We start from the raw sequence: 14259 nt of genomic DNA on the forward strand, positions 1-14259 counted from the left end.
TATACTAACCACCTTTTTTTAAACACCTTTTTGTTTCATCAACACCGCGACTTTCAGCTTCACCTTGAACATGTCCGACCACTCCAGAAACAGTTTAAAATGCAAGTGACTGATGAATACATGCAAAACAAGCTTAATACATATGTGTACGGGTGGGCCTGCTGCTACACCGGCTCACATAACTCTCAGTGTTGCTGCACAGTCATTTTGGCAGCACAGCCAGGATCATGCATTGTAAAAGGCAACAGTAAAATATGTGCTCGGTGCCATTTGTCACCACAGCAGCCGACAGCTCAGTGACTTCCACTGGAAGTAGCTGCTACCCGCAGGGATCTGTAAAAGCCTTTTTATTCTGCCACTTTATTGGGAATGGGAAAGCAATATGTTACACAAGAAACATATGGCACACTTGGATATGGATCAGCACTTACAGCAACAGTCAATGGCAGGGGTGTTTCCACTGTTCCATGTGGCAGTACAACACAACTACACTCCATTTATCCTGCACAGACATAAAAGCAATATCCAAGACGTGTCTTAGTTAAAGCAGGTAAAGTATTCTAAGATTTTTTTAAAGTTTGATTTTCAGACATGTTATTATATTTTCTAACACCCCTACAGGTTTGAACCAAATGCACTCAACTTAAAAACATCTTTTGACACTTGCCTCCTCTTCCAAGAAAGTTTTCATTAAAACCAAATTCTAACAGCTCATTTTTAAACATATAGTGAGATGTGATTTGAACAGGTCAAGGATTTGTGTAGGTCAGGCCCAAGGCACATTCAACCTCTTATTCGTGGAAAAGCAGACTAGCTGTTATTTTAAACGATGAATGTGAATCCGGCTCATCCTCCTCCTCCTCCTCACTTTTCCTAGTTTAGAGTGTTATTTCCAAAAACTGTAAATGGGAGATATGCCTGCGGAGTAACTCTTCCACTTAAGCTGAAATAATAACAATTGCAGGGTGTGTCTCTGTGTGTGTGTGAGTGTGTGCCCCAGAGCCGACCAGCTCTACTTCTAACTAAACTCTCTGAGGACTTTGTCACATTGTCTCTGTATCTATTTTTCTTTGAATGTGAAGATCATCTAAGACAATCCAACATCTCTTTATTCATGTTTATCATCATTACAGGGATGGATAGAGTATCTAGGAGGTTGAAGACATTTCTCTGTCAGTTTCCTGTGCCGCTAACCCAAAGCATCAAAGCTGCAGCGATAATGAGAGGGGGAGACAGAGGACGCCTTGATAACGGAGAGAGTGAAAGATTTAAAGACATACAGCTTTAAAAAAAAGTTGTTGTTCCGTTGGATATCAATCGTACTGTTTGCAGTCGATTGCATTATGCACAACCACATTATGCCATTTTCAGTTGAAAACATTGTTTTCATAATTCTGAAAGGAATAGTTGCACATGTTGGAGAAAAACAATCGAATGTCTTTTTTCAAAGAGTCGAATGCAAAGGAGTGATCGTACTCTAAAACACGAGAGGACTATCCATCGTCTTCAGGGAATAAGCGTGTTTCCCATAATGTCAAACCACCTTCTCAAATGGCTCCAAATGAGCAGTACGTATTGATACAGGTGCTCATCAGCCTCCAAATGGTGGCAGAATAATACGATCAAAATAATGTTCTTTAGATTGAACCTCCTCGACATCAGGATTGAGGCTGACAGGTGACAGGTGTGCAGAGCCGGGGGTCTGAGCAAGAGTCATGAGTCATGAGTTGTTGCTCTCCTCTCTCTCTATATGTGCAACTCCATGGATGCATCTGAGGCGAGGCTGTATGAAAGTGTTCGACGTTATCAATATTTTAACAATTATTGCGTTTTGCTTTTCTCTGCAACGACGATCTTTAGAGAATCTTTTTTTTTTCATTATGTTTTTTGAGAAGTTCAATTCTCTGCTCCGAGAAGCAATTGGCACAGGGTTCACAATGAGCAGCCAGTAACCTGCATGTGGCTTATGAATATTTCAGTTTGAGTAATCACATTGACTATGGACTTTTATCATTCAGCCACTTCAATTTGTCTTGGATGGCGCATGGCGGGTGTTCACTTGTTTCCTGTCATAAGAGCAACATGAATGACTCAACAGGCTGACGCAAAACACGGCACCGTCTGTCCTCCAAACACAATTACGTCTCGCTTCAGATTGTTTGAATTTGGTCTGACATGCTGAGGTTGCATTTATGCTCAAATTCAATTTGATATTTTCATCGAACATACAAGAAGTTACACTTCGGTGTAGGTGGTGAGGGTGCTGTGATCGGTTTTCAAAAGAGGAGTCAATACTAAAGTGAGACTTGTAACAAGCTCACAATACCATGTTCTCCTAACATGAGTGATTTCTCACTATGTTCTATGTATCTTTACTGGTGGTGAGAAAAGAAAAGGAAAAATAAGCATGGCGCCATGTGTGCCATCTCCTGTGTTATCTGTATTGTGAGTTATGACAGAGAGCGAGCCCCCACAGGGCTGCCTAGGTTTAATCTCTTAAAGCAGTTACATAATGGCCCCCAGTTCACGTTTTAATCAGCGAATAGGTGGCTGCGCCCAGGGACAAATAATCACATCTATAACTTTCTAATCTAATATCCAGCTACATTCAAGTGGATTAGAGAGGAGCGGCGGGGGAGAGGGGAGAGGCACAGGTGGTGCACATAGATGCGAGCATAGGAGGAGAAAATGAGACGTCATCATGTGAATCATGTGTTTCTGTCTGGAGTTTGTGTGCGTGTGTTTGTCTGTGTGTGTGTGTGTGTGTGTGTGTGTAGGTGTGTTTGTGCGTGCCTGCAAGTGTGTGAGTGTGCATGCACATTTGTATCCGTGTACACGCCTTTCGGAAGACACGGTGTCCATAATATCAATCCTTTCAGATCACTTTTGATTGGAGTTGTTTGGCGGGGGGGGGGGGGGGGGTTCGGTGATGACGACTGACAAACTCATTCCCTAGATGGCTCCATGTGTGTGACCTGTGCTGTGTGCTGAACACTGGGTGCAACATCACACAGGGAACAAAAGTGAATCAAGAAAATTCATCTGGACAGACAGATGGACCAACAGAGAAGCAGAGAATGTATCACTCGTCAAATTGAATTGTTTCCTGAGACACACACATACACACACACACACACACACTCTCTCTTGCTCTCTTTCTCTCTCTCTCTTTCTCGCTCTCGGATTTAGAAGGAAATGCAAAATTCTGTGGCTACAATGATAATAATGTTAAAGTGAAAATCCCAGTCAGCATGTGACCTTATAGGCAGTAAAGAGTGTATTACACATTTATCATGAAAATGATGTTTGCCGTTTTTATATGTTGACATAACTACGATCTGTATAATGGTCAGAACATTGCTGAACAAAGCATAGAGAAAATCAATGCGTCGTTCATCTCGTGATTGGAAGTGTTCATCTTCATCCAATCCCATCTTATTTCATGACATTTAAACAGGAATGCCAATAAAACTCAATGACAACTGGACATTGGGTCAAACCACTTTAAAAGCAGACTTTGTGTATCATATAAAAGGGTATATTGCATTGAAAAAAAATGTTTTATTGAGAAATACGAGTGATGGAAAAAGGCCGACGGGAGAGCAGCACAGATGACATTGTGAAGGAAATATAAATTGTGTTCGTGGAGAACATCAAGTCAGTGATGTTGGAATTCATACTGAACAGATCAAGTGACTCTGTGGTAATGTCAAGTATCTTTACGTATGCTCAAAGGTATTCTTTGAATGAAGACTTGTGAAGACGTAGGTGCCTACATCTTCTTGTGTGATGTCTCCACGTTAAAGGAGCCCTTTAAGATGTTTGAACACGCACGTACATGCACGCAATCAAGAGAGAACGGCAACGCTCCCTTAAAGACGAGGAAGAAGAAGAAGAAGAAGAAGACGACGGCCAGCTGGACAACATGCACGTAAACAATTGAAACATTTCAAACTAGAACGGGCACTCGGTAGAGCGCATACCTTCGCATATCACAAGATTGGGCATTGAATTATGAACATTTTGGCATTAGTTGCATGCCAATTGGATAAAAATTGACCGTGCTATGGTAAAAAGAAGATTTTGACCTTTTCATGACCTTGACCTTGGACCCAATTGATCCCAAAATCTAATCAAATGGTCCCCGGATAATAACCAATCATCCCACCAAATTTCATGCGATTCGGTTTAATACTTTTTTACTTATGCGAATAACACGCATACAAAAAAAGAAATACACGGCGATCAAAACATAACCTTCCGTATTTTCAATGCAAAGGTAAATATGTCTTCTTCTATGAGAGGAAAATGCACTCAACACATTTGTCATCCCCAAGTGTATACATAAAACGCATTTTGGACGAGGACATCTGAATATGAAGAACTTTGAGACAAGTATAATCTAATGTCTGTCATGGTTAAGCGGTACTGCAGCTAACCATTCACTAATGAAGCATACAATGGGCAGAAGCAAGTAAACATCATGGTTGCCTATTAACTTCAAGTAGAAAAAGGCAGCTCTGTAGGGAGGGAAAACAAATGCAGAGAGGGACACGACCACAGAATAGATTTCCTCTTCAAATGATCTGCCAGCAACAGCACTAAGAGATGTTTTCCACCAAGACAGTGTGTAGCTAAAAATGTGCCTCTGACAGAAAAGGCAGTGTCTAGGAGACACTGTCAGATGTTGTCTGATGTGGAGTACACCGTCTCTCACAGTGGTGCTTGGCATCTTATCAAATAGTTTGCCATCTTCAGGGGAATCTTGTGAAGTGTAGTCAGAGTCGACAATGTCCAGCCTCCAGAAAACACTGCACCGCCCGACAGAAACATTGAAGTGAAAGTAATCCTCAGTGAGCTGTCGGTCAGTGTAATGACAGCAGAGACGATGCTTTCTACTGGACACTTATGGCTGGAATAGATATCCGCACAATGTATTTTTAGCTTTCGGTCAAATGGACCAAATTACTGTATGCAGAACATGTGTTCACACCCTGGTGGTAGAGGCTCCGCCTCCTGGGAACTACAGCTTCAAAGTGCTAAATGAAGTACTGAGAGGTTTACAAGTGGATTAAAAGGGAGTGGAGCACAGTGTGTAGAGACAAAACAACAAATACAACCAGATAGGACCCTTAAGTAAAATCATATAATTTCTTCCCATAGTAAATGGGGCTTTGAGAGGGTTCAACACCTCAAAACAAGAATAGAACAAGTATAGAACACGGGGCTGCAATGGGGTATCAGCCAGGGGTCGTCATACAACATAAATCCCCAAATACACATTAAATAACTTAGATTAGACAGGGCTCCAGACTAACTTTTTTTACTAGGAGCACAGTGGCCCCTAACTTAAAATTTTAGGGGCGCAAGCAGAAAATTTAGGGGCGCACTTACAGGGTTTTTCCTGGGTCAAAATGGGTCTTTGGTGCTCCCCAAAAAAAAATTGGCTATTCGTGCAGGTCGAGCTGTTGAGTGAGTGATCAGCAGCTGGCCACTCGGTCCATTCACGCACCTCACAGTTGTGTATTGATCAGACAAGAAGACACGCTTATCAACTCCAGTGTTTCCCCTACCATTAGAACAGGGTGAAATCTCCACCCGCCACTCTGTAATTTTCATCCTTTTTTTTGCCTTAGGCGCTGAAAACGTGGCTAGGGCGCTACCAATTTTCTCTGCAGGAAAAACCCTGACACACTATAAATCGACTTGCAAAGTTTTCCCATCATTTTTACTGTATTACTGATAAATAATTTGACAATATACAATCTTATGCCTGTTTGCCTTCACGAACTGCAAAACATTCACAACAGAGAACTCTTCGTTACTGTATTGAGTTCAAACATATTTTAAGGGAAAACATACCGTGAGCATGTGCATGTTGCACTTGATGTGCCAATCAAAACATTTGTTGGTTTCTAGAGATGCACCGATCAGGTTTTTGGTGCCGATCACCGATCACTGAAATCAGTATCTGCCGATCACCGATAATACCGATCACCGATCACTGAAATCAGTATCTGCCGATCCGATACCGATCACCGATCACGGTGTCGATTGAAGCATTCTATTTATTGTGTAGCATTATTGCTATGAGGACTATGAGGAAATACATATATAAAGCAACTCAAACATTAAAGAAATTACCGATTTCTTTAAACATTTCGGACTTTTACTTTGAAAAATATCCTAATTGATACATTAAAATTGTTTGATTGCTATTGTAGGGGATTTCAGATATGTATGGAACACATCTGCATCATTCATTTCCTGGAACTCTTGGGGAAATCTATATACAGGACTTTTCTTAACATACAAAAGACTGACTAATTTTTATAAACTCTTCCTTGGTCCAGTAAAAATGTTTGAATGTTAGCATAATTTAAGCTAAATCTCAGAAACGATTTATAAAGATACATCAGTTCATTGTTTACTTTTATATGTTCGTATATGATTTGTCGACATCTTATTTTGATAAACGGATGTTGGTTCACGTGGTTCTTTCCGCTAACTTTGCAAAACCGGATGTTGTCACTGAGCATCAGTCGCTCAGACATGTGAGAGTCGGCTGAGTCGACTCGGTGGTGAGGATCCTCTGACCTCTCACTCTGCGGCCCTCGCCTCGTTGTGTCTCCGCTGCGGTGCGCCTCTTTTCACACATTAGCCCCCCACACACACACACAGGCCCTTCTTCTTCTGAGTTAATGTCGGTTAGCAAACCAGTCATTCAGGCATTACCGCTAACTATAGTGGGCTGAAGTGTAGAACAAGTTTGTCAGCAACAAAAATATTTAATAACAAAAAAAAGAAATCTGCTAATTTACTGGTCGCGCATGCGCGAGTTGATGACTGTGTCTAATTTTAGGCGCAAAATGCGACCATTTGGTCGCAGTCTGGAGCCCTGCTAGAGAATAACGTATCAGAATTACAGCATACTTTACCACTCATATCAAAATCCTCATTGAGACCCATCGGCTGAAGCGTATCTAAAGTGTAAATCCAAAAGAGGCATATCTTTCTTTCTATATCTTCCCCTCTTGGCAATTCGATACGTTCACTGGCCTGGAATCAAAGAGAGGAGACAGGGTGTGAACATCCATTGAAATGACGGGCGACTAACACCATTGCACCTGTTAGAGCTCGTGTCACTAATCCTTTGTTTCAGCATGCATGTTGTTCTACCTATATACATACATCACAAGATAACATTTTAATTAATAGATAACATTCTTTTTATGAGCTGCATGTGGGAAAACCCTTAACAGGAAAACACTTGCCCAATTTTAAGTGTCTAAAACATGTGCTGTGACACGAGGCACAACCGCTGGAAGCATAATTCACATTCTTTTGGGGAGCTAAGAGATTCTGTTTAGGAGCTGATTTAAAGTTGCCTGGCACCAGCTTATTGCGTAAATTAGGACTTCTTCTATCCTCAAAAAGAGGAGGTTTCTTGAACTGTAGGTCTAATGCTGGATCAGAGGTGAAAATAGGCCAATGTTTTAGAATTGTTTTCTTGAGAATATGTGCCTGAGGGGTATGGGCGGTGATGCAGGAGACAGAGTAGCTATTTTGTTGTTGTTGTTGATACTTTCTGTAAAAGAGCAGAGCGTGATTTAGAAAATGCAACATGGTAGGCCTCATCAGTACACTATCGAGTAGCCTTTGTCCAAAAAGCGTTTTTTCATAGCCGCAGCTTTGTCAATAAATTCCTCATTAGAATGACAAATGCGTCGGAGCCTCTTGGGAAAAAAACATATTTCAGAGCTCTGGGATGAGCTCTGCTGGTTAGGAGGAATGCGTTTCTATCTGTTGCTTTTTGATATACGCTCGTGATAAGGCTGCCATTGCATAGTTCAATCCACATATCTGAAAAAGACATATTAATGACCATTTTCAAATAAGAACTTAAGGTCAGGATTCATGCTCTTACTGGACAGTTATTAAAAGTTTGAGTGGGTACTGACTTTTCCGTGCTGATTTATCTCTTAAAAAAAGGATGAACGCATGGACTTCTTTTAATTACTGTCCAATGGCAGACTATAAGTCAAGAACAAAGTCACTGCAAGACTCACAAGACAAGTTGTACAGAAAGTAACAATTTCCCAGCGGGCCCGGGGCTACAAGCTGGCATGTCTATGAATAAGCTTCCCTCACGTCATGCTGTTGCCACACATGCTGAACAGAAGGTTGTTCTTGTCCAGAGCTATTATTACAGTCTGAATTGTGTTATCATTGTTGTACAAATTGCTGGGGGAAATGATTTACTGTTTAAAATGACTTTGCATTTTCCATCACAGTTCGAGCACAATTATCAACTTGTATTCCTACACAGTAATCCAGGGGGGAACCACATTCAAAAGAGGAGACTGTAGGAAATTCAAGGCATCCCACTCCCAAAAAAATGAAAGCAGAAGGCCGTACACGGCGTTAGTTTCAACAGTTAATTGTCCTTCCTGCTAACACCAGAACAAATCCATTTCAATCCAAAATAAGGACGCTCTTTGTTCTGAAAGTCTTTGAAACTTCATAGGAAGCCGCGATAGAGTCAAGGCCAAACAGCATTCTGTGTCACACCACAGACGTGTCACAGATCCAGCTCTGTCATGCAAGAAGAGGCTAGACACCCCCCATCTGCCTCTACGGCCGACCAGAGGATGCCACCCTGCCACGGGGCAGTGGGTGGTCCCACAGCAGCATCCACACGATGAGGTACTTCATCACCGGACCACAAGGCTCAGACACAGGCACAAATAAAAACCTGTTCATGATGCTTTGACATGTGTTATGTTATTTAAAGTACCATTAAAACCAGATTTAGTTTAAAGAGATATTTTGTTTCTTTGGATGAAGTGTTAATCTGTCCACACACTTTTGTTGCGCCTCATTACTCGTCATGCGGTGGCTTTCCATCAGTCGGCTGCATCCAAATCCACTTCATTCTCACTTGCAGCATTTTTTCAGTAAGAAAGTACAGTGTTAAAAATGAAAAAAAAATTAAAAAAGGAAATTGCTGCGTCACAGCCTACATGCAGTTCAGGAATTTGTAAAGATCGTATAGCCTTTTAAATGTGGATAAGTTATTCGCTGTATTTTAACTATTTGAAGGGAACAAAACAACATGTGATCTACACAGATCCTCAACTCAGCTAAACACTGCATGTACAGAGTATCGCTGCATGTGACATTGTATCTAACGGTCCTACCTGTCACGACCTCTCCACCTTAATAGTTGTATTCATCCGGCCTGCCTGCTTAATTAACTCTCCTGTCATTCCAGATCCTGTCATTCCAGATCCTGTCATCCTCACCTGATTGTCTCATTCCCTTCACCTGGTCCTCACGCCCTGCTCACCTGCCTCTGATCACCTCGTTAGTCCCTCATTCCCTTCACCTGGTCCTCACGCCCTTCTCACCTGCAGCCCATCCCCTCATTAGCCCCTCACTATTTAGCTCCCTCACTTCCACTTGTCCTCTCCCAGATTGTCTTGTGTGTCATTGCCAAGCTCTCCAGTAGATACAAAATATTATTTCTGATCTGCCTGTTCTGACCCTGTTTGTCTGTTGACCCGACTTAAGATTTTTGCTTGCCCCCTTATGGATTTGTTGCCCGATTGGACGGACCACCCGGTTTTGACCCTGCCTGAATTGACAAGTAAAGATCCTCCTATTGCATTCCTGCTTCCGAGTAGTGCTTTTGGGTTTGAGTACCTGTAACCATTACACTAACTCCTCTCTAAGCTCTCCTCTTCAAAGGGATGCTGTGTGTTTCTCAACACGCGTGTGTTCTGCAAGCGTCCATGTGCTGTTTGTTTCTCTTGAGTGACTTGTGCAGACAAATGAAGTGATCTGAGGGTACAGCTTACAAATTCAAGATAACAAACTATCATCACGACTTTATCGAAAGAGCAATCGAAACACAATTGCGGGAAGACGATGCCGAAAGTTCAGAGCCGATGCCGCTCGGAGTAAGAATTGATCTGCGTCTGTTTTGAAGGGGTTGATGTATTCTCACCATCACGACGCATGTTTTTCTGATCTTGTGCTTCGTCAGGTTGCTTGTTGAGCCAAAATGGTATTTTGAGAGAGATGTCACCGCTTCACTTTCTTTACATCTCTCCTGCCATATTTCCCCAGAGAAATACTCTTGTACTTTTACAAATTACACATCAATGTATTGTGTGTGTGTGCCAATTCCCATATTTCTGATTGTTAACGCACATAGATTTTAATACAGACTTCAAGGGCCAAGAAAACTCGTAACTTTCGAAAATGAGTTAATAGTCGGTTTCCGAGTGAAAACTATAAACGAGCCCTGACATGCAGATGTGCTCCAGGAGCCTGAAACAGACAACAGTTAATTCCCTTCCTCTTTCTAGGTGTTAATGTCCTTGCAATCAGCCCAAGTGCTTTTTGATAAGCTCATTATTAATTCATGTACACTCCCTGAACCAAAAATCACACTTAATTACAACTGTGATTCCAGCAGTGACCAATATTGATGCAATTAAAAAAATTAGGAGTTTGCTGCTGCAGCATCCTCCTTATGACTGCAAGGGACAGACAGAAGATGTTTGTAGAATGCAAATGAAAGAAGCCAACTGAGGCGAGCGTATATGTTTAAATCTGTAAAGAATGGCTTGGTCCATCCATGTGTGAGAAGAATGTTCTCGGCGGATAATAATTCTTCTATTACCGACTGAGAACACTTACCGGTGTCTCCACAGAGTGCTCCACAACAGTCCGCCTGTGCTGCCTGGTTGGGACTAAGTAGTGATAACAAAACTGCCACATACGTATGTATAATGATCAATTATTTAATAACACAGTAATAAGAAGTGCCACTTAGTTTAGTGAGTAGTTTGTGATTTTAGCTTTTAAGGAGGTAATTCCTTCACAGGGTAGACATGAATTTTATTCATTTGTTTTCTGGCATCTGATCAGTTGAACACTGGATCAGGAAAACTTTGCTCTTTGATAATAAGCAGATTTCTCCTACTAGTAGTTGGGCAAAATTTTATTTTTCTTTGTGCGTGGATGAACAAGTTCTATTGTTCCTAATTTAGCGCCTGGACAGTTAGCTATCCAGCTTGCTAATTCCAACATGCTTTCATGCTTTACTGGTTATAGAAAATGAGCCAAACAAAGTTGTAACTCATCTCATGATTGCGATGTTTGGAGGAAGCCTTACATTCTGCCAAAAAGCACACCATACTCTATCGAATCAACAAAAACGTTTTAATGAACCTGTTTAGTTATTTAAAAATCCATAAAGAAGCTCTCGTGCTCACATTTATCATAACTTCATCGATTAGTCTATTTCGGTCACTGCTTTTTGCTCACGGCTGATCAGGCATTTCAATTTGAAAAACGTTTTTTAAAAAAGCAGATAAACCCTGTCTAGTAAAAAGCCCTGAATGTGAGTCACTGCAGGCGAGACTCTTGGGAAAGTAACGTGTAAAGAACGAAAGCTGTTTGCTCAGTTGTTGTCTTCCTGTTTTCCTTTGATTTCGCCTCCGTGGCATTGAGTGCCTTCAGAAAAATATAAAAGCCCTATTAAAATATTTCACAACACTTTGGGTTTGTTGTGTTTATTCGGCGATGTAATGAACAGAAACATATTCATATAGTGTGCATGGCAGGCTTATCCGATCTCCTTGCCCTGAGACTCTGTCAAACAAAACTCATTTTTAATATTATTACTGTGGCTTCCTTGATTTCAAAGCCGATAATTTTCTGAATATTCCCTTTTTAATAACCTTCACTTTCATGAAAACATTTTAAAAGCCAGGCAGAAATAGACAAAATTTATAAATAAAGGAGTAATCTGCTGCCGTTCATCTGAAAACAAGGGAGCTACTGAAAACCTGGCCTTTTGGAGATAAGAGCTGCTCATGTGATGCAGTCTGGTTGCCTGATGATTTCGATCCCCGTCCCTCTAGCTCCTCATCTATCCCCTGAAGATGAAAGAAAGTAGTTTGCAGCTATTTACTGGGACAATGCAACACGTTAGTGGCTCCTGCCACAACCTTCAAAGACTGTGTGTGTGTGCGTGTGTGTGTGGGTGTGTGTGTGTATGCTAGAGAGAGAGACAAAGTGAGGCAGGGAGACAGAGAGCTTGGACACACATACATGTGTATCTAAGTTACTGGGCCCGGTGTGTCTGTGTTAGCCTGTCCACATGTGCGTGCTTGCTGACATTCTAAAGAGGTGTAAGGTCAAAGTTCGTGTCAGCTCGACTCAGCTGTCACCCCCTGAGCTCTTTATAAAATCCCTCACAGCTCTTTCAGCTGCTGTTTGAACATCATCAATCTGCCGTAGCCTGTAAACTGCAAGGCTGTGACGGTTTTCACCCACTCAATGTCTTTTCATCTGTTTGGGAAACATGTTGTAAAATCTTAAAAACAGAATGCTTCATAGCAAGGTCCAGCAAATTGAGCTCTGCCGTGTCATATCTTGGACTTTTGAGTTGCATGTTGGACGATTTGTTGTTGTGATGCTAGTTAGAAAACTATTATGGAGTTTGGATTTCATGACGGCAGTGAGGCCAAAGCTTTTGCCCACTTGGGAGAATTGAGACTGAAGCAGTATTTAGCCGTATCCTGAATATGAGAGGTTGGAGAACTTTCCACTGTCAAATGTGTCCCCACTCGTGGAATCCATTGGGAATTCAAGCTGACTCCTCTAGAATACACAAATGATGATAGAAAAAAACCTCTTTTAAAGGACAGCCATGACACTTAGTCTTATTGTTCGATATGTCGTAGCATGCTACAGACTGAGCCCTCTATAGTCTTACAAATATTGAGACAATTTGTCCGAAGTGGATAGATGGTGTTTTGAAAGGTAATTTCTCAGTTTTAAGGCCAGTTTTTGTCCAAAATCAATAGTGTTGTTGCAGGGCCACTGCATTACTCTGATATGGAGAGATGTGTTGAAGAAGCTTCAACCTTGAAGGAGCCATTCAAGTCTTTATTAAGAATGTTGCATCTGAATGAAATGTCAACCTCACAGTTTCCCAGGGGGCTTTGACAGGGTATGCTGTGCTTTGTTGCAATGGGTGCAATAATACAGGCATTGATTCAGAGGAAGTGAAACATACCAGAGGACCTATCCATGTAGCAACTGTTGATGTGCATGTTTTGATGCTTCCTCCCAGAAGTCTTTGTGACTTCACATCCCATGAGGTCCATTGGACCTGGCTGTGACTCAGTGCGTTTACATGCAATCGAATTATTGGCTTAGTCGGACTGAAATCGAATTATCCGTTTCATGTAAACATCTTAGTCGGACTATGTGCGGTTCGACTTCGGTCCGATTAACACCCCTGGATAGCTCGGTCCGATCCGGTTGATAATTCGACTCTCGCGGCATGTAACTCTGAATTCGATTCGGAACTGGACTTTGCGTCTTTGCGCATGCTCGAGATCCCGCCGCCCTCCTCCCTCCCTCCCATGTCGTGACCCGGAAGTCGAAAGAGACGATAAATTAAATTCTCCGTGTACCTTCCGCGACGGCGTCTTCTCTCCGTTATCAACTCAGCCAATAGCGCCATTTGCATTCGCTGTACTCCTATTAACACCATGGAAGAATAGTAGAGAGATGTAGCTTCACCTCGCTCTCTGTTCGCCATCTTTCTCGAAATGTTGTTGTTGGTGGTGGTGAAGAGGTCAAGCGGAAATGGCTGTATCACCACGAGTTGTAATGAAAACAGCGCCGCCTATTGTATCGGATATGACATGCTTTCGGCCAATGATTCGAATTACTCACTGCCATGTATATTGGGATAACAGCAGATCCCCCAAAAGATAGCATAGTCCGACTAAAGCAAGATTAGAATTATACCATCATGTAAACGCACTGACTGATGCCTCCTGCCTGGTGGACCGGCCTCCTGCCATGGCCCTGCTGATGCTCCACCCCCATCCTCTCTACCTCCTTCTTTTCTTGGATTGTGGAGGTCTGGATCGTGGTCTATGCCGACTACTAACTACTAATTATTCATACATTTGTCATATTCATCGAATGTGTTTACATAACACTGTAATTCTGTTCAATCTGTACAAATGACATCTATTGCCTCTGTCCGCCCGGGGAGAGGGATCCTCCTCTGTTGCTCTCCTGAATGTTTGTTCCCATTTTTCCATGTGAAAGTGTCATGTCTCGTCGATTGTGTTACATTTTAGGTTTAAGTCCTGTTTTCCATGTCTGCTTTTATTTTGTAGTAACTGTCCTCTCTCATTTCAGAAACTTTATTTCCTGCAC

The sequence above is a fragment of the Pseudoliparis swirei genome, chromosome 7, assembly GCF_029220125.1.
Source record: "Pseudoliparis swirei isolate HS2019 ecotype Mariana Trench chromosome 7, NWPU_hadal_v1, whole genome shotgun sequence".
Lineage (NCBI taxonomy): Eukaryota > Metazoa > Chordata > Actinopteri > Perciformes > Liparidae > Pseudoliparis > Pseudoliparis swirei.